The sequence below is a fragment of the Lepisosteus platostomus genome, chromosome 5 (genome assembly GCF_059453375.1).
Source record: "Lepisosteus platostomus isolate fLepPlt1 chromosome 5, fLepPlt1.hap1, whole genome shotgun sequence".
Taxonomy (NCBI): Eukaryota; Metazoa; Chordata; class Actinopteri; order Semionotiformes; family Lepisosteidae; genus Lepisosteus; species Lepisosteus platostomus.
In genome coordinates this window covers 49,491,329-49,512,462 of record NC_142615.1, presented here as the reverse complement: position 1 = coordinate 49,512,462, position 21,134 = coordinate 49,491,329, and the positions used below count along the sequence as shown (strand labels likewise).

Genomic DNA, 21,134 nt, shown 5'->3' with positions numbered 1-21,134 from the left:
TATTATTGAGAGACAGGCTCACTGTCTGTTCCTCAGGCTGGGACAGGAGATCACACAGTTTATTCATATTATTGTTGAGAGACATGCTCACTGTCTGTTCCTCTAGCTGGGACTGGAGATCACACACTGTTCTATTATTATTGAGAGACATGCTCACTATTTGTTCTTCAGACTGGGACAGGACATTCCACACTAGGTTATTATTATTGAGAGACAGGTTCATTGTCTGTTCCTCAGGCTAAGATAGGAGATCACACACTGTATTATTATTATTGAGAGACAGGCTCGCTGTCTGCTCCTCAGGCTGGGACAGGAGATCACACACTGTTATAGTGTGCTCTCACAAGGCACCAGTTCTGTAGGGGTTTGGGCATTTACTGGGACAATTATTTTTGTGGCAGTAAATCACAAAATTGATTCTTTTAATGGTCTTAGAATCCAACCATGCGATATAACTCAAAGTACCTCAACAGGTACTAATACACGAGGATACATTTATTAATATATAGAATATGCATGTAAACCTAACAGATCTTATCGTAAGAGTTATCAGAATACAAAAGATATAAATTAATTCAGTTACAAAGAGTTACACATATCAAGAGGACATAAGTTCGGTATATCATTCATTTAGACCATTTCGTAATTGAACTTGTTTAAAACTTCTACATTAGATTCTCAAAACAAGTACATAACCCTTAGGAATTAAATTGATTCTCGTGATTCTTATCTTTCACCGTTTCCGTAGTGTAGCGGCTATCATGTTCGCTTAACACGCGAAAAGTCCCCGGTTCGAGACCGGGTGGAAACAGCCTCGTTTTGCACGCTCCTGTACTTCACAGAGGTCTTGAGCGACCGGTCATTTGTTCCCAATGTATTTCCGGTGCCTTCGTGCACTCTTGTACCAAACGCACGTTCCTTCTGTACGCGGAGCCGATCATTTGCAATTGGGCTGTGCCGACAGACCAGGACGAGCTCTGTCGGCTCAAAAGCAGCACAGGACCTGCAAGAACAACAGAAAGATTAGCATCCAGCGGGGGCCTCTAGTGAGCCCAAGATCTCATCAAGAATCGGCTCCAGCAACAGGGCTGGGCGCATTGTTCCATTCTCCGACCACTCTCGGTGTAAACAAGTCCCTCCTGGTCTCTGCTTGAAATGCACTTTCCTGCGTTTGCTTTGGTGTAACTGGCTTCCCCTGCATGGGCGAATGTGAAGAAAATCCTTAGTAAGTCATTGAAGAAAACCGAGAAGAGGTCGGAGTGGCCTCTGTTGTTCATCAACGATCCAGTCAGGCAGTACTCCTCTGCAAAGCGCCGTTCGTTCACATCGATTGGCTTTTTTTTGCCTTCATTCGTGCAAGTAGTAAAAGCAGACGCCCCTATTCCGCCGTGACCTGGATTCGAACCGGGGTTGTTGCGGCCACACCGCAAATTACTGACCACTATACGATCACGGCGAGTTACCGATACAGACGTGGCAGGGCGGAAAAGGCTGTGCTCTCTTCATGTGACATAATTCGGAAAAGTCCTGACGTTGCATTTCAACTGAGCCCCAGTATACATCGACCCTTCGACACTCTGAGTTACAACTCTCTTGCGTGTTTTCTCATATTTATGTAGTTTGCTTGCATGATGCCGGGAACAGTGTGGTTGTTCGCTGCCATATGGTCTAGGGGTTAGGATTCCTGGTTTTCACCCATGCGGCCCGGGTTCGACTCTCGGTATGCGAACGTGTCGGTTTTGCCTCCTGCTTTCCAAAAGATCAGCACCGTGTACGAAGGAGCCGCATTAAAACCACTCGAACGTGCAAAACGTGCGAGAAGAGGGGGCGCTTGTTTCCAACCGAAACTTCTCGCGTGTGAGACGAGCTGATCACCGCTGTGGGAGGGTTACTCTGGTAGACAGGGCTGACCTTCGGCAATAGGATTTATACTCTCCAAGATGATATTTGCACTTTCTGGAGAGGCGATTTTCTCCACTTCAGTAGCCCGATTGCGTGGAGAGGGCTGTAGAATGTGGCACCACCTTTCCTGCTCCGTCCATGACAGGCGTGCTGGTCTCTGGAGAGAGAGCACGGTCCATCAGCGCACTCCAATAAAGGCACTGGAAGCAGCTGAATCGCATTGGCGAAGCTCAGCGCTGGGCCGCTGGGCACGTCTTACCACTGTTTCCGTAGTGTAGTGGTTATCACGTTCGCCTCACACGCGAAAGGTCCCCGGTTCGAAACCGGGCGGAAACAGACTTCTTTTGTTGCCACGCACAAATTCGATCTGTCTCCCAGAATTACCTGGGCACACACACACACTGTCTTGTTTCTCCTACACGTATAGTGTAAAAATTAAGAACCCAGGACGAAGATGTGACAATCGAACAAACTCTTTATTATTTAACCTGTAACTCCGAACCAGTTAGCTCCTAAATTCACTATGACCTGTGACCCTGAGCAACCGTTATTCCCCGCTCAGCCCTCCATCAATCAACATGCAGTTTCACTGCTGACGCACACAAATATTACACCTTCTCCAGCTGTTATGAATCGCCTCTCTTCAAAGCCCGGTGTGTTTTTTTTTTGGAGATGTTATACAGATGCAGCCATTCAAAGTGCCGGAGGTAATTGATGCAAAACACCGCGGTGCGTGATTGGTTGACCGACAGGGGCACTCGTGGTCCGTTGGTCGGTCGTAGAAAGATTTACAGTAAATGTCTTTACTGTGCCCATTTTAGCATTGAATATTTATATGGAATTTTACCACTACCACTAGTTGACTATTCATTGTTATTAAAATGACTTAAATTCGATCATATTGTGATATTTTGAAATATTTATATTTAGAAATATAAATTTGTTTGGTGCGAGTGAGGTTTTATTTAATCTCTGACCAAGGGAAACGTTTCATTTTTTCAAAGAAATGTTTGTTAAAGAGAGAGTCATGGCTTCAGTGGGATTTGATCACAGACATTGTGATAGGGAAGTTGGGAGCCTTACCCACAGCGCCACCAGCAAGGTCGCATGGAGAGTGTTGAAAAAGCACTACAGAAACATTATCAACAGACAATGTACAGCGTGTACTATTCTTGTGTTGCGGTACATGAATATAATTATATCGTTATTAATTTCTTTAGATACGCGATTCCATATTATATTCCCTTTTAATCAAATTTTAAAAGTATGCTTGTTGACTCCGGTATCACGTTAGTTAAAGACTTCGATGCTTAAAATGTTTAGGGAGAAATGGAATACTGGTGTGTATGTTTTCTTTAAAGTACCGAGACCAGCCATATACTGTATGTTTAAGTTCCAAAATTAATATCGTTTATGGCCTTCACACGTGTTACAGTATGCTCCTATTCTTTTTATGCTCAGGTACTAAGATTTCCCTTCAGTGGTAAAATTAGATATGAATATTCAATACTTAAACGGGCACAGTTAAGACATTAAATATACATATACATACTGTATACAGTACAGTTTGCATACAGTAATATGTTATGTTTCTAAATCAATCTCTTTTATGAGCATGTGAAAGGTATGGTGAATCGATTCTCAAAAATTACTGTACTTTGCATGATTGGAAACAAATGTGTGATTGCAAAATGCTGTGGTGTTACTTTTACAAAAACGGTCAATGAAAAAAAGAATGTGGACCAGGGCAATACTTTGAGTTTACAGCTTGTCCAAGGTCATTCATTATTAATACTATTAGTAATATCTTCGTTAAAGACTTTGATGGCGACAGCTCAAACATGAGAGGTTGAGCTTCATTAGCTCCACCTTGCGGAAATTCCGGATACTATTATTTTTTTGCGGTATTATAGGAGAATTTACGGTAACTCGCGGTGGACTCTGTAAAGCCCACCGCAAAATAATGCGGTACCGCCCACTTGTTTTGAATGGCTGCATCTGTTTATGTCAGAAAGAGCACTGTGACGTCAGAGACACCAGCCAGAGCGCCGGGATCAGCGAGCGAGACCGCGGGAGGTGCGCGGAACGCACTGCGAAGAGTTATTGATCACTTATCTATCGACAACCAATTAATTCAACTGAAGAACCGTTGAATAAACGATTAACTTCATCGACTGGTGAGTACTGATTCTTTTCCCGTTCTTGACCCTGTTTTAAATATCTAGAAAACGGTCAATACCGCCTGTATCGATCAATTACAGTACCATAGTGCGTTTAGTGTTAATAATGTTCAATCCGAAATTAAAGAATGGTTATTCAAATTATTATTTAGGAATTTAATCCTAGAACTAGAGAATTATATTCCAAGTTGATAAATTTGTTTAAGTAACAGTTAAAATGCATTTTCTATTTGTTTACAAATCATAAGTATGGTAACCACGGCGACACGCGCCAAGTCACTGTGCCCGGCTAGGTGTCTCGCCTTCATCACAAAGAGCGGTGACGTCACGGACAGCTACTAATACTAATACTAGTGTATTCATGTTAAAATTAGTGAGAGTACAACTGGTAGTTTTAATATTAATGCTAGTATTCATGTTAATATTAGTGCTTATTATGGATATACTGTTAGACTATTTACACTAGTAGTCATGTTAGTTTTAGTGATATTATTACTGTTATGGAACAAGAAATAGGTTTATTCCATGCTGAAAAAAAGAAGAAAGAGAACACAACGTTTCGGCCATGGAGCCTACTTCAGGTATCACAGTCTTTCTTTCTCTCTTTCTTCTTTTTTTCAGCATGGAATAAAACCTATTAGTTGTTCCTTTGCAGCCTACGCATGCTGACGCAGCTACCCACCTGAATTATTACTGTTATTATTAGTATTAGTAGTGTAGTAGTAACTTTGTGTTATAGTTAGTAATAATGATAGTGTTAGTCATAGTGATAGTGTTACTGTTGTCATATTAGTGGTATTTTTGTTAGTGTTTGTTATAGTGTAACTGTAGGTAAGAGTGTATGTGATGTCCATCAGTGTGTGAGTTTGTGTCTGTGAGTATGTGTACTGTCTATGTGTGATTCTGCAAATGTGTGCGTATCAGTGTGTGGGTGTGTATCTCTGAGTGTAGTGTCTACAGTATGTGTGTGTCTGTGAATGTGTGCTAGTTTGTATTTGTGCATGTATGTGTCTGATTGTGTGTATAAATGTGTATGGTGTTAGTCAGTATGTGTAGTGTCTGTGTGTGTGAATGTGTGTGAGTGTGTAGGTGTATACTGTATCTCTCTGTGTGTGAATGTGTTTGTAGGTGGGCTTGGGCTCCAATGTTGTGTCTGATAGAAGTGACCCATCAACAGGTGTTGAGGTCCAGAGCTGCTTGCAAATGGAATCACTTTCTAGAGTCCAGACCAATGTCTACAGAGCTGTGAGTGCTCTGTTTTTATCACTATTAGTAGTAATGACAGCAGTAATAGTAGCAGGAGTATTAGTATCAGAATTAGTATTAGAATCTGAAGTCATGGTCGTAGTAGTAATGGTAGTAGTGGTATTAGCAGTTGTGTCAGTGGCAGCAGTATTAGTAGCAGTAACAGTACTACTAGTAGCTTTAGTAACATTAGTAGTAGCAGTAGGAGTAGCTGTAAAATTTTATTAGTTGCAGTTGTGTCAGTGGCAGCAGTAGTAGTAGCTGTAGTAGCAGTATTACACTAGAACCATGTGTTACGATTCCTGCCTCCCGGCAACGAAAGAGGCAGAAGAAGGCGTAGTCTTAGTTCATTAGTCTACCTATCAGTGTACGCTTTCACCACCACACCTCCGTCTCATCTTGTATTTAAGCACCTTAAGCATCTTGTATTTCTTTCCCTACCTCCTCGCTCAGTATTGGTTTTCCTTTCAAGCTACTTAGTTGCGCTACGCCTTCTACCTCATCGTACTGTTCTGGTTCTGACTTTGGTTTCTCCACTTTTACTACATTTTTTGGATTACGGCTCTGCTTCGGTTGCTCTTTCTCAGTTTGGATCTCTGGCTTCCCCTGGACTCTCGGCTCTCTCCTTCGTCTCATCTATCCGCCAGGGCCGCAGGTCTGCCCAGGATTATGCCATAAACCTTCGAGTAGCAGCAGCAGAGACTCACTGGGAGGATGAGGTCCTAATTTTTCTTTTTCCGCAAGGGTTATGTGAAGAAATAAAGGATCACCTGGTAACTATACCACAGTTGGGCAGAACTTTGGAGGAAGTAATTTCCCAGGTGTTGGAATTAGAGTTTAGAATTTGTCAGAGGAATAGAGAAAGATCTCAGACACAGATACTAGAGGTTCCTCGGCCACCACCTACCAACACTCTAGACTCGGAATAATCTATGGAAATTGCCCACACCCGGTTAACTCCAGAAGAAAGAGAGAGACGCAGACGAGAGGGCCGCTGTATGTTCTGTGGAAAATTAGGACACTTTAAAGCTGACTGCCCTGCTTTACATTCATCTTTGAGGCGCCTCCCTATTACTCAAGATCCTGTGGTGAGTGAGTTAACTCAATCCTCTAAGTTTTCCTCAGGATTTTCTATTATGTCTACACTGTTTTGGGGTATTAAACAGACGCCACTTGCTTTTATTGACTCGGGGGCAGCAGGGAACTTCATTGACGCCTCCTTAGCTCAAGCTTGGAAATTACCCCTGACCCAGGTGACTCCTCCTCTTCGTGGACAATCTATTGATGGTTCCCCAGTGTCTCCAGGACTTATAAGATGGCAAACTGAATTAATAAGATTGCAAATTGGCGCCATACATGTGGAAGATATCTGGTTTTATCTCCTCGAGACACCATCACATCCCCTTGTACTAGGCTTTCCCTGGCTCCAACAGAATGACCCTAACATTTCATGGTCCCGTAGAGAAATTTTAACTTGGGGACCCCAATGTATTGGTAGTTGCTGTCGTCTGCAAGGTTGTAAGAGTTGCACTCATGGAAACGCCCCCTTCTGGTGTTCCTACGATACCCCCCCCCAATATTCTGATCTACAGAAAGCCTTCAATGAGCAAGAGGCCTTGGCTCTCCCACCCCACCGACATTATGACTGTGCCATCGACCTTTTGCCAGGAACTATTCCTCCTAAAGGTCGTATATTCCACTCTCCAATATGGAATCCGAGGCCCTGAAAATATAAATACAAGATTCTCTGAAGGCTGGAATTATACGCCCATCCACTTCTCCTGCTTGTGCCAGTTTTTTTTGGTGGAAAAGAAGGATGGTGGGCTCCGTCCCTGTATTGATTATAGTGGCCTTAATGAGATCACTATTAAGAACCAGTACCCTTTGCCCCTAATTCCGGCAGCGCTTGAGTCCGTGCATGGCGCCAAGATCTTCATCAAACTGGATCTACGAGGGACTTATAATTTAATCCGTATTTGGGAAGGGGACGAGTGGAAGACGGCATTCATGACAACCCATGGACATTATGAATATTTGGTCATGCCTTTTGGTTTGGTAAATGCCCCAGCAGTGTTTCAAACCTTTATTAATGATATTTTTTGTGATCTGCTACAAAGGTTTGTCTTGGTATACCTTGATGACATTCTAATTGTCTCTAATACCTTATCTAATACCCAGGATCATGTTCTCCATGTCAGAGAAGTACTCTCCCGGCTCATAAAGAATAAACTTTATGTCAAACTGGAGAAGTGCACTTTTAATGCTTCTAGGATTCACTTTTTAGGTTACATCATCTCTCCAGAAGGGGTGGAAATGGACTCAAGTAAAGTCTCTGCAATTACTGATTGGCCCACACCCAGGAACCTTAAACACATACAACGGTTTCTTGGTTTTGCCAACTTCTATAGGAGGTTTATTTGAAACTTTAGCTCGGTGGTTGCTCCCATAACCTGTTTAACTCGCAAAGGACCCAGACAAGGTAAATGGACCCCTCAAGCAGAAGAGGCATTTCAGCACCTGAAACACCTTTTCACTACTGCCCTCATCCTGAAACACCCTGATCCTTCTTTTCCTTTTGTTGTTGAGGTGGACGCTTCTGGCCATGGTGTGGGCGCTGTTCTCTCTCAACGTCATGGAGAAAAACAGATTCTTCACCCCTGCGCCTTCTAAGAAGTTATCCCCTGCACAGATGAACTATGATGTTGGTTATCGTGAGCTTCTGGCTATTAAGTTAGCATTGGAGGAATGGAGGCACTGGCTGGAGGGAGCTCATCATCCATTCTTGATATACACAGATCACAAAAACTTGGAGTATTTACAATCGGCCAAACGTGTATGTCCTCGCCAGGCCAGATGGTCCCTCTTTTCTCCAGATTTAATTTCCTTATCACCTACACTCCAGGCTCTAAGAACATCAAAGCTGATGCTCACTCACGGATCCACGACCCCCCTGAGGCTGAACTGCTTCCTGAACCCATCATCCCTTCTGGTAAATTCCTGGCAGCTGTCAGATGGGACATAGAAGTCATAGTTAGATGCGCCTTGGCTGGACAAACTGTACCTCCTCAGTGCCCTCAGGACAAGTTATTTGTCTCAACCCCAGTCAGATCTTCTGTCTTACAATGGGGATATGATTCCCGCTTCGCCGGACACCCTGGATTCCGACGTACCTTGGAATTCATCTCTAGAGATTTCTGGTGGCCAACCATGGTTAAGGATGTCAAGGAGTATGTCCAATCCTGCTCTATATGTTCCCGAATTAAGTCTTCTCGGATGAGGGCGGCAGGCCCTCTTCAACCCTTACCTATCCCCGACCGTCCTTGGACCCACCTCTCAGTTGATTTCATTACTGACCTTCCACCAAGCCAAGGATACACGACAGTCATGGTTGTAGTAGATCGTTTCTCGAAATCCGCCCATTTTATTCCCCTACCTTCCTTGCCCTCAGCTAGGGAACTAGCAGACCTGTTCGTACTGCATATCTTCCGTCTTCATGGCATCCCTAAAGACATTGTTTCCGATAGGGGCCCCCAGTTTATTTCACGATTTTGGAAGGCCTTCTGTAAATCACTGGGAGCCTCAGTTTCGCTTACTTCAGCTTACCACCCGCAGGCCAATGGTCAAACTGAACGTATGAATCAAGAACTGCTAACCTACTTACGGGCATATAGCTCATCTACCCAAGATAACTGGGTATCATTGCTTCCGTGGGCAGAATATGCTCATAATTCTTTGTATACTTCATCGACCGGCATGTCTCTATTCAAGTGTGCCTTAGGTTATCAGCCCCCTCTCTTCCCGGACTCCCCACCGGACACAGAAGTTCCTTCTGTTCAAGAATATATCGCTAACCTACAGGAATTCTGGAAGAAGGCTAAAGCCACCCTTCTTCACACTGCAGCTCGGCAGAAGACCGTGGCGGATCGGCACCGTCGAACCATACCCAGATTTCGACGTGGACAATTTGTCTGGTTATCTACCCACAACCTTCCTCTAAAGCAACCTTCTGGCAAGCTGGCTCCCAGGTTCATCGGCCCTTTTCGTGTCCTCACCCAGGTTACCCCTGTAACTTATCGGCTGGCCTTGTGCCAGGATTCACCCTACGTTCCATGTTTCCCTCCTTAAGCCCTTTCGCAGATCCACTCTGTCTAAACCGCAACAAAAACCCCCACCACCTCATGTAATTGATGGACTTCCTGCCTACACTGTAAATAAGATCTTAGATTCCCGATGGTCTCGTGGATCCCTGCAATACCTAGTGGATTGGGAGGGCTAGGGTCCAGAGGAGCGGTCGTGGGTAGCGGAAAGAGATATACTGGATTCAAACCTGATCCGGGATTTCCATCAGAGTTTCCCTAATCGTCCAGCTAGGGCATCGGGAGCCGCCCATAGAGAGGGGGGTAATGTAACGATCCCTGCCTCTCGGCAATGAAAGAGGCAGAAGAAGGCGTAGCCTTAGTTCATCAGTCCACCTATCAGTGTACGCTTTCACCACCACACCTCCGTCTCATCTGGTATTTAAGCATTAGTCTTTCCCTACCCCCTCGCTCAGTATTGTTTCCCTTTCGAGCTTCTTAGTTGCGCTACGCCTTCAACCTCCTCGTACTGTTCTGGTTCTGACTTTGGTTTTTCCCCTTTTACTACATCTATTGGATTACGGCTCGGCTTCGGTTGCTTTCTTCTAGTTTGGTTCACTGGCTTCCCTTGGATTCTCGGCTCTCCCCTTCGTCTACGGTTTTGGATTACGGTTTGGCTTTGGCTACTCCCTCTCGGTTTGGATCACTGGCTTCCCTTGGACTCTCGGCTCTCTCCTTCGGCTACGGTATTAGGATCACGACTCGTCTCTGTCGGCTCCCGCAAGTGGGTTCACTACTTGGTTTCGGTTTCTCTGACCGAATCCATAACAAGCGGTTTATACAAAAAATTGTATATTTTTATTAAGTACAAGCTACTGTGCACTTTTAGGAGTTTAACAGGTTTGATATAAAGCAGCCAAAATATAAAAGGGGAAAATACCCCAGACTGCGTGTAAAGCCCACGTTGTGACTGTTGTTTTATTGTTAAATACGGCATACTGTGCACGAAATGTTGCACAAACATAATCTGATATTTTAATAATTATTATTTTAATAATTTGATCATGTAGCATTTTCAGGTTCCCTCAGGACAAAAGACAAGTGGAAACATGATAGTAAACCAAGCAACTGCTTTATTCTCCTATCAAAACCACACAAAAACCAAACAGAGGATATACACACACATGAGGAGACCGACAGAACACGTACACATGGATAGGGTGGTAACCCGTTAACTACAGGCTATACACTTATAAAGCTATACAGGACACTAAAACTACTAAGACACTATTTACATATGCAGGGTCAGCCGCTGGTCATCGTGCTGACCCTCAGACTCTTCACGGCTACAACTCCCAGCCTGCTCCACGGTACTATGAGCGCCAAGGTGCGCGTCCTCCTCACCACTGCGTTACACTGCCACCACCTGAAGCGTCTGGCGTCCCGCCAACGTCGAACACCCCCCTTAGGCTGTACTCATACTCTGCTTAAGGCTGCAGGACTCTGCGTGAGCGGCCACTGCGGCGTGGTGGCGGCTGGCGGCCCACGGACGCCCCATCGTGCCAGGTGGTCGTACCATCGACCTGGTAGGGTGCCAGGTGGTCTTGGTGCAGGACCACCACTCTCCCCCGTGTTGTCCCAGCTTACAATCTCTGAGGTAGTTGTCACTAAACTCGGACGTGATGTGCCACACATGTGCCGTGTGCCTTTACTTTTGTAAAATTAAAGTCAAAACCCAAAACAGTAACATACTTAAGAGTAAATGCCTCCTAATAGCTAGCAAGCGCTCCTAGTTAGTAAAGTTGTTTTGTGTCCCTGCCTGTCACCGGGGTTTGATTACCGACGGGGAGACAGCTAGTTTTTTTACAATCAGATTCCAATCTTTAATGCTGTGTGTGAGAGTTTACGTAACTTTCCTTTTCTCACATTTTCTGATGATTATTCCGAAGGAGCGCCCTGTCAACTCCTAATACTTTTCAAAAATCTGCCTGCATGTTTGATTATTTTTGTTTTATTTAGAAAAAGTTCAATATTGATCATAACTAAAGAAAATTATGATCAGAAACAAAAACAAAATGTTGAAGATGCAACTCGATCTTGAATCAGAGCTGGGTGACATGGGCTTCTGTTCTGATATGGTTGTACGAGAAACAGGAGGAATCTCTTCTCTCCTATGGAGCATGAGCTGAATCAGGAATGAGACATGTCATATATTAACGCATGACCTACATCGTAAAACTAAAACTAAATTAAAAACTAACATTAAATTATCAGAGACATTCATTTCTATACAAACAAGAGACAGACAAAGCAATAATTTTACATTAACTTGTCCTGCACTGATCAGACTAATTGAAATGGTCTGATTCAGAGCCTGTGCAGCTCGTGCTAATACAACAATTCCAGTATTGAACCCTCAGCACCATACTGACTACTGAGCACAAGTTCAGCTGCTCTCCAGCTTTGTTATGCACATTTTTTTATTGCAAATGGAGCTGATCTCCAGACAGTAGTGTTAATTAGTCAGCAGCCTCTACTAGTAATACATTGCCCCTGTCCAAAATCTCTAGGTAAAAAAAAACACATTTTATACATTTGTCTGTTTAAAGATATAATCTCATTAAAAAAGACAAAGGGTTTGTGTGTCAATTGTTTCGATTAATTTCGAACGCAAAGAAAAGTAGTTTTCTTCCAAGAAATCACACATTTGTCGCATCCTCCATACTATACTTCTCTCTTGTAGTATTAAAGCATTTTGATTTAAACTGAACAATATATTAAATGTTTCATCTATACACTTACGATTAACATAGGCAGCCTTGAACGGATTGTGGAAATCAAATATACAGATGGATTCAGAGTGTGCTTTCCAACTTTTGTGTAACATTTTCCTTTGATAGGGCGGAGTTGTTTTTAAAATCTGGATTAAATAAAAAGGAGTGACGTCAGTGTAAAACAGCTTTCCTTCATGGGGAACAACAGTTGTGTTCCATATTTCTAATTATTTTGGTTTCAAGATAGCAATTTAGTATGAAACATAAAAGCCAGCTGGATAAATCTGTTACACATCATTTACAATGGTCTTTCAACTAATAGCCTGTGCAGGGATCAAACCCCAACTGTTGGTACGAGTTGCATAAGGCTCTGCAACATGCAGATGAGAAACTAACCTCCGCTTCTTCATTATATACACAGTGAGCTATATATGCGGGCTTACTGCCCCCTGCGGGCTCTGTATTTGATTGCGGTACAAGACCGGCCATGGAGAAATGAAGTGAAGAGGGTGTGTTCATTAAAAGGCTCATAGCGTCCCTGGGAGGTCTCAAACCACCACCCTTTTGGTTAACAACCGAGCCACAAAGACTCATGTACAGCTTAACACTTCTCGGTCTCAGTGAAAGTCATACACTCCGTAAAATTTCTGGAGAATCATTTGTCAATTAATAAAGTATTATCTATCTATCTTAAAGGAAAATCGCCAACAGTGGCCGATATCTATTGGAGTTTTTTTCATTCTATACTGCAATTTCTGAAGGGTACCCTGTGAAAATACAAATTTTGACGAGAAGGGATGGACATATAAGGTCAGCAGGCTTGGGGAATTGGGCCTTATGGTGAAGGCTGCGGGCTCAGCATCAGCAGAACCTGATCAGTATCGGTTGACTCCGATATACTTTGACAACTTACTTTCTGGATTTAGAGACATTTACCTTAGTGTTGGTATACTAAGATGTTTTGGTAACGAGGAAGGAGGGACAAAGCAAATTGGCAGAATGTGTGCTATTTTGTTGACTACAAGTCCTCACATGCCAAAGGGTCAATATATAAAAAAAACGTAACAGTATAATCTCTTGTACTTCACGATTTAATAGTGTCTGTTACATTGTGTCTCACACCTCAGTGTCAGAATTGTGAGGCGAGTTTGTAATCAGGAGGGAGGGCCATAGCAATTCAGCAGAAATTGCATTCACCTTTTCCCAATGCATTCTCACATGCCATTTTCTCACATGCCATGCTCAGAGGGTCATATTTTTAAAATGGTATCATAAAATGTCCTGAAGTTCAGGATTTTGACAGTCTGTTATATTGTGTCTCACACCTTGATGTCAGAAATATGAGACGATTTTAAAATCAGAAGGGAGGGCCCTAGAAATATAGCAAACATTGCATTTACCATTTGACAATGTATTCGCTCATGCCATGTTCAGAAGGTCGTATTTAAAAAATGGTACATGTCCTGAAGTTCAGGATTTTGATAGTCTTTTCCATTGTCTCTCACACATCAGTGTCAGAATTTTTAGACATTTTTATAACCAGGAGGTAGGTTTGATCACCCTCTGCTCATCCTCAGTTAACCATATAGTCTCATATGCCATGTAATAAATGTCCCATTTAAAACTGCTATATTAAAATTTCTTGTAAAATGCAAGAGTTTGAGACTTTTTATGATCAGAAGGCAAGGTCGTGGAAAATATGCAGAAAGTGCCAGTGAATTTACGTTTTGCCTTTGTCTTATTTACTCCTGGTATAACATGCCAGTTTGTTTTATTGTGAGTTGTGTTTCTGAAATGTGTTTCATACAAAAATGCAATTACAATACAAAAATGCAATTTGGACAGTCTCTACTTACACATTTTAGATAGTAGATATTACATATCTACTTACATATTCCCCTTTACTGAGGAAATGTACAGTAATACATCGGGATAAGTATTTTTAAAAATGACTGTAGAGAGCCATCTACAGGCGAAAGACGACATAACATCACAGCAGCAGCATTTCAGATGGAACGAAAAACGCTAAGCAGCGGCTGGCGAATAAGAAGCCAACTTCAGCCTCGTTAATGCAATAGCATTAGGTGAGGTGGAAAAATAGTTTTCGCTCTGAATCTTAACATTTTTATAGGAGGTGTTCTAGGACTTCTTGCCTCAGAAAAAAAAAACTGCCAGTACATCACTTATTTCTACTCCATCAATAGCAGCAGTGTTATCAGTACTGAGCCCTAAGTGTAGGTCCTATCATCATATAAAAAGTCGAAAGTATCGACTGCATTCAACTGATAAAATGTATCTTCTATGAGAGTTATATCTTTATCCAAAATACATCGGAAATAAATTTGCACGTTTTTTGGGGGGGATCCTGAAGACTGAGACTCAAAACTTTTTTTTCCTTCTTTCCAGGAGGAAGGATTATTCAGATGCATACATTGTCCCAAAATCGATGTACTCTTCAATGATATTAAAATCTTCAAAATCTTCATCTGAACATCGATATTGAAATATGATATTGTACAAATTGTGGTTTTCTTTTTAAAGCAAATTTTATGCTTTAAATTAAATAAATTGTATTTATTATGAATGATTTATCAAATGTGTCATTTAAATCTCCAGTCATTTCTATATCAGTCTGAAGGCCTTGCAGTAAAGATTGCAATTCATCCAAAAAATGCCAAGTTTCCCACTGGTGATACATACAAGGAAATGAATGTATATTTCCCCCACCAAATCAACAAATTTAAAATCAAATACCTCCCTCATCTACAGGTGGAGAGAATAATGTCAGAATAAATTCAGGTTTAAAAGTCAGGAGCATTGATAGTCCTATTTTAAAATGACTAAAATGCTCAAAATATATTAAAAAGCTCTGTAAAATGCAAAAATAATACAAAAATTATTAAAACAAGGTAAAAAGAATTAATACACAGTTATAAAGCTCAGGAATTATCAATGGGAAGTTACAATGGGTTGATTGTGTTTCATACGATTTAAAAACATAAAATGTTTGAAAAATATCCACTTACAATATGCTAAAAATGGCTAGAAAACCTTAAAACAGGTGTGTATTTTTTTTTAAATAAAACAAGTTAAAAATAAATACTAAATGCGTTTAAAATTCAGGAATGTAATTGGTCAGATCCTTACTATGAGTGATGCTGGTCAAAAAAATATTCAATTTAAAAACGGCAAGAGCTCGTATGAAAGTTCGTAAGTATCTTTGTTATAACAGCTGCGCCAGAACTATTCAGATACATCAGAAAAGTACCTGAACTTGACTGGTTTATATTCAGTTATGTGCATTGGGAACGAAAGGGAGACTTAAATGGATTTTTTTAGGGTTTTAGGAATCAGAACATTTATTTTTACACGTTTATGCCTACGAGCAGAAATAACTTCCTGCTTTCAGTGCTTTTTTGTTTCTGCTTGTAACCTCGAACAGAGAAACCCAGTACTGACTCACAGAAACACCCCGGAGTTTCTGTGTTTCTGGGATTTAAGAGGGATGTACTGTATGAAGACAGTAAAGGGAGTTTGATGAGTCTTGAAGGAGGAGACACGCATTCCGCACGGGGAGCGCAGAGCAATGAGCCGCACCTGCTGCGCGCCGAGTCCTGTCCTATATAACCGCTGAGCGCGGACACACAGAGTCTCCAGGCAGTGTTGGAGATTTATGATTTTTCCTTTTGAGTAGAAACTGGGTTTTCTTCCTCTAGTTAAAGTTATTGGCGTTGTGGTTACTGTGCTAGACCGTCGGGAATAGCGCTTTTATTTATTTATTTATTTTTTGTCAAGCGGTCTGCTGTGTACGTGAAATAAAGATAAGAGTGCTTTCTTGATACTTCACAAGAGTATACATAATTCACGAGCTGTATTTAAAAAAAAATGAACTGGAAGAAAAGCAATAGGGCTGGAGTTTATAGACTGTGATGCAAATACAAGAGTAGGAGAGAAGGGGACTAGTTCAGGAGCACAACTGGCCCTCCCCTGCCCATTCTCCCACCAGGGTCTGTTGTAACCCAGTGTGGAATTCAGCTCCTTACAGATCAGCTTTGGATCACTCAGCTGAGAAGCCCTGGGAATATGGGGCAAATACAGGAGATACCCACCAGACTAGAGGGAGAGTTTTTATTCCCCAAAGGATGACTTGTTTTACAACATAAAGAAACAAAAACCTCTGTTCTGCTGCTCCAGGCTTGTTCCATTGGGAGCTCATGAACAGTAATTGGGGGTTGTTTCCACAATGGGGGCTGGAGTAAGTTGAGGGCAATAAAAAATCATTAGATCTGATTGACCAGTTAAAGTGAATTGTTCTGCTTTCTGCACAGAAGCCACTGCTCTCTTCTCAATGTGTGGGTGAGTCTGTCAGTGATATAACAGCTAGGCAGGACTGCTACTCTTGTGTGATTTATTTCATCTCGTGTGACCCCATCTTCCAAAGACAACAGTCCAGTCTAGCATGGAGTGTCCCAGACTGCTCTGTCAGTGACAGTTAGAGGTTTATCTTGTCTTTTGTTCAGCCAGAATGTGACAAATAGTGACCCCTTAATGGAGGAAACTTTATCTTTATACCACTTGACAATGTTACAGGTGTTGGTGGGGGGGGATCCCCAGTGATCCCACAGTCTCACATAGACAATGGCCAGTCTACACAAACCTCAGTCAACACAGCCCTGACCCCTGTTATGTCACCCAGGTCTTCACTGTGAGACAATGATTATTTAGATTATTCAATGGAAGTATGAAATTAAAATAGTAAAGTCTTGATAAATAGAGTATATTGTCTATTTATTATACTTTTACATTGTGACAAAAACGAATTTCAAGTCCATCATGAGCACATGCAGCATATTGAAAACCGGTCTCTGCACTGTAAAGGAATCTCAGTTCACTTATAAAAACTTTAGCTAATAAACCTGAAACTTCATTTTTTTTACTGCTTGTTCTTTAAGGTACTAACTCATTGACATTATGTAGATTAAAATAAGACTGTTCACAAAGAAAAAGCATTTATCACAAATGTATCATGCCAAAAACACTCGAGTAATCAAGAGCAATTAAGAAAAAACAAAACCATCTTTTGAGGATGCCAGATAGAAATGTAAACACACACACTTGTACGTGGGGCCAATTTTACCAGAAACTAGTTAACCCACCAATGATCTTGGACTGATGTCTGAAAACCAGAGCAAATAGTACAATATTAAGGTACTACAGCTATTAGTAGAACAGATCTAGCTTCTCAACATAATACTAATGTCTAAACTTCATTGAATGGTGACACTTCAATCTTTAATATTCAATGTTTTTCACAAAATCAACAGCTGAGAACAGACCGTCATATACCTTTATCCAGTGGTTTTCAGAGCAGAGACATCCGTGTGGGCAAGAGTGCTTTCCCTGTGGTCCGCCACACTTCAGCTACCCACGTTCTGGCTGTGTTCTGTGTACTCATGGGAGCGTGGCCTGTATTGAATATCGGGCACTTTGTACAAATGAATAATGTGAGCATATTAATATGATTTGTAGTTCAGGTGGGTAGCTGCGTCAGCATGCGTAGGCTGCAAAGGAGAAAGTAATAGGTTTATTCCATGCTGAAAAAAAGAAAGAGAACACAACGTTTCGGCCGTGGAGCCTTCTTCAGGTGTGCCCAAACCTCTTCTTTTTTTCAGCATGGAATAAACCTATTACTTGTTCCTTAATATGATTTGTGTTGAAACCAAACATAGACAATCACTGTTAAAACTTGAATTCAACCTCCATTGTCCACTCTTGAAATGCTGACCACCCATCTTCTGGCTTCTAGATGCACGTTAATGGATATTTCTTGTCATCTTTTTTTCCCCCATATGCTCTTCTCTGCATCATTAAGTACTCTGGGTCATCTCATGTACCTCGTGGCATCCTGGCTGCTTGTGAAGGGCAGACGGCTGCTATAAAAATAACATGCCTATTAGTATGATGTTGAAGACAAAACCAGAGCAAAACAACTTTTGCACTTTACAATTTATCACAAGCTTGTCATATTTACAGTCATCAACTGATTTAGGCTGCTGTTCCTGTGAAAAATGTCCTTTGTTTAAGAGATTCAATTTTAAATCTTTAGATTTTAAATATAAACCACTGACAATATGGTAATCACTTTTAAGAAGTTGAAAGATAGCTCTACAACTATGTTGTCCTTAACCTATTAAGAAACTACCACTAAAATTGTAAGAAATTGTTCTCTAGACTCATCTTGTGGGCTCTGTTCTCGATGAATTGGAAAGGTGTCGTTCATGAAGTCCAGTACTCTGTTGATCTCACTCTTACCAAGAGACTGCCCATCTAACACTACGGGAAACTCCAGTGCCTGGTCTGGGAATGCTGTGATATTCAGATTTTGTCAATAAATTTCAAGAATGCTTCACATATTTGTTTACACTGTGACATTTCTTTACAGTAACAATTGAGTGGGATAGTTATCTGCCTTCTATACTCTTCTGAAAATCATGTATCTTTTGGGCAGTCCCATATCCCTTCTTTATATCCTTGCTGATGAGAATGAGAAATGCTATTTTCAAGACATTAACATGAATATCATTTTTACATTAATTCCAAGGTACAAGAAAATGAATATCTTCAAAATATGCACTTTAAAATGGTCAGTGAACTAACCACTCCAGAGCTTGTCCTTTTCCTTGAAATTATTTCCTGGAAAAGCTGTAATCAAAGAGGAGCTCTTCTCCCTCAACAATGTCCCTTTTTGTCAGAGACAGAATTATGACAGGCTGTTCGTTGATTATAAATGACTCTCTTACAGCCCTTACGTTGTCTTTTCTCTTTATCCATCTTAAAATTGCCTCCTTATCAGGGAGGCAGGCACAGTGTTCTTCATGAGCATCAATTCACGGTTTTTGTGCACGTTCATCTGAAAATAAGACATCTCATCTCTCCTTCTGTCATCTTTGCCATTAGGGCTTCAGCAGTTGTCTTTGTGACCTCGTCATGCTAATCACACACCACCTCTCCCTTCTGGAAACGCCTGGAAGTCACAACCTTCTTCCCCTACACAGGATTGTCAGTGATGCTCAGGCCTCTCTTGGTTTGATGCTTTACTATCTTTGTAATTTGCTTGTCATTTGGTGGCAGTCCTGTGTTGGGCTTCCACTTCTCAAGCACTTCAGACACTGTTGATGCATTGGCTGACCAGCCTATCTTTTGAACATAGCGGGTTACCTGGCCTTCTTTGGTAACCTGATAATATGATGGTCTGGAAGGAAAACCACAATATAAATCCTCAGAATATATTCCAAACTTAGTGTTTGTTGTTGAAAATAATTGATTTGTAAACTAACCATTAATGGTCTTAAGTCTCACGTCCTCTGTTCTGATCTCGCCTGTCATAAGTGTTGCCTTTGACTTCCAGTCAGTCTTAGATGCTCCTTCTTTTTGGGAAGCTGCCTGTCTAACGATGCTGGAAATGCCTGTATCAGCTGCTGGAAGCCTATAGCATCATCTGTCTTCGGACGTGTGAATCATGCAGCTGCTGTAGTGGACCTTGGCCTTGATCCAATGTTATAAAAATTTTAAATAAAATATCACAGGTCTGTGTAACACAATGTCAAAAAATAACTGAAGAGGTGTACTGTATTCAAACTTACTCCACAGCAGGTGTGCATTCTTGTCCAGAGTCTGATGATTGATTGCTTGACCTGACATTCCAAAAAAAAAAATGAATAATCGTTGTTTTGTGAGATACTTATTTTAAGATTGCGATGATGCTTACTAAACTCCTTCTCCTGCAAAGCCTTCAATTAATTTGATTGCTGAACAGATGTTGGCATGAGTCAGTATTCTATAATGTTTTTCTGCAGGCACATTGGAATGGGCCAAGTAATCCGCCACAAATGCTCTTCTGTGCATCGGTTACATTTTTTGCTGCCATCTCAATTGCTCTCCTGGCTGGTAATGAATGGCAGGTGGCATCTACAAAACAAACAAGCAAGCATGTGTGAATGTTTCCAGCCCACAGAAATTAAAGTAATATTATTATGCTTACTTTTCATGCAGTCTTCTCAAATCGTTGGAAGGACTGTGAATTGTCTCTCCCGCAGATTAACTGAAAAACTTCTGTCTCCTTTCACAGCTGCTGACTTGGGCATTACAGCGTAGTTTAGTGAAGTAAAGGTGAAACATCTGATAAAACACAAATAAAATGCAATTAAGGTGCATTCCAGGTTTTCTTAAATACTGTACATGATGGGGAACTATGCAGGTGGAGGTCTTTTGTTCTGTATTAACATGGATTTTAATTGGCTTTTATGGACATTGTCCATGGTGTGAGGTTGCAAGTTCTGTGATGGACTGGTGTCACATTATGGGGGATAATGTGCTTTGCGCCCACTGCTTTCCAGGATGGTTCCAGTTCCACTACAACCCTGAATCAGGTGGAGGGGTATATTAATGTTCCTCTTCACTCAATGCAAAGGAAGTCAGCTGCTGTGATGAGGTATTGTGCTGGTTAACAGCAGTTATTACCATTTTTTTGCCCACTTGTTGAAACAACACTTTCCTTGCATCCATTCCTCAACCTGTAATAGCAAGAAAATAAAAACTCTGGTTCTGGACTCTGCATCTGCCTATATCTGTGGGAGAAAGTAATGCTATCAACCTCTTTTGTATTCAAATTAAAAGAAGTATAGTTGAATAATTTTAAAAATGAAAAGTACCTCTTTCTGATAATCTCTTGGCGACATTCTTACTGTTTTTCTTCTGAATATCCTTTAGGATACTTTTGAAGTTGATGATGAAGTTAGCCAATCTGGGATCATCTACTTTTACATTGATTGCATCCAGGATGTAGCACGGAAAACGGTTTATGTTCTTGATATAATTAGCAATGGTTTGGTGAGACAGTCCAGTGGTCTTCATTTGGTTACAATAATTGTGTTTTGGTTATGCCCTTTACAAAGTTT

At 41.4% G+C, this 21,134-nt stretch overlaps 1 non-coding gene across 1 annotated transcript; it reads left to right on the top strand.

Moving 5' to 3' along the window:
- The first annotated feature begins 2,165 nt into the window (after positions 1-2,165).
- Positions 2,166-2,238, top strand: trnav-cac (transfer RNA valine (anticodon CAC)). Its single transcript has one exon. It is a non-coding gene; the product is annotated as a tRNA-Val (tRNA).
- The last annotated feature ends 18,896 nt before the right edge of the window (positions 2,239-21,134 follow it).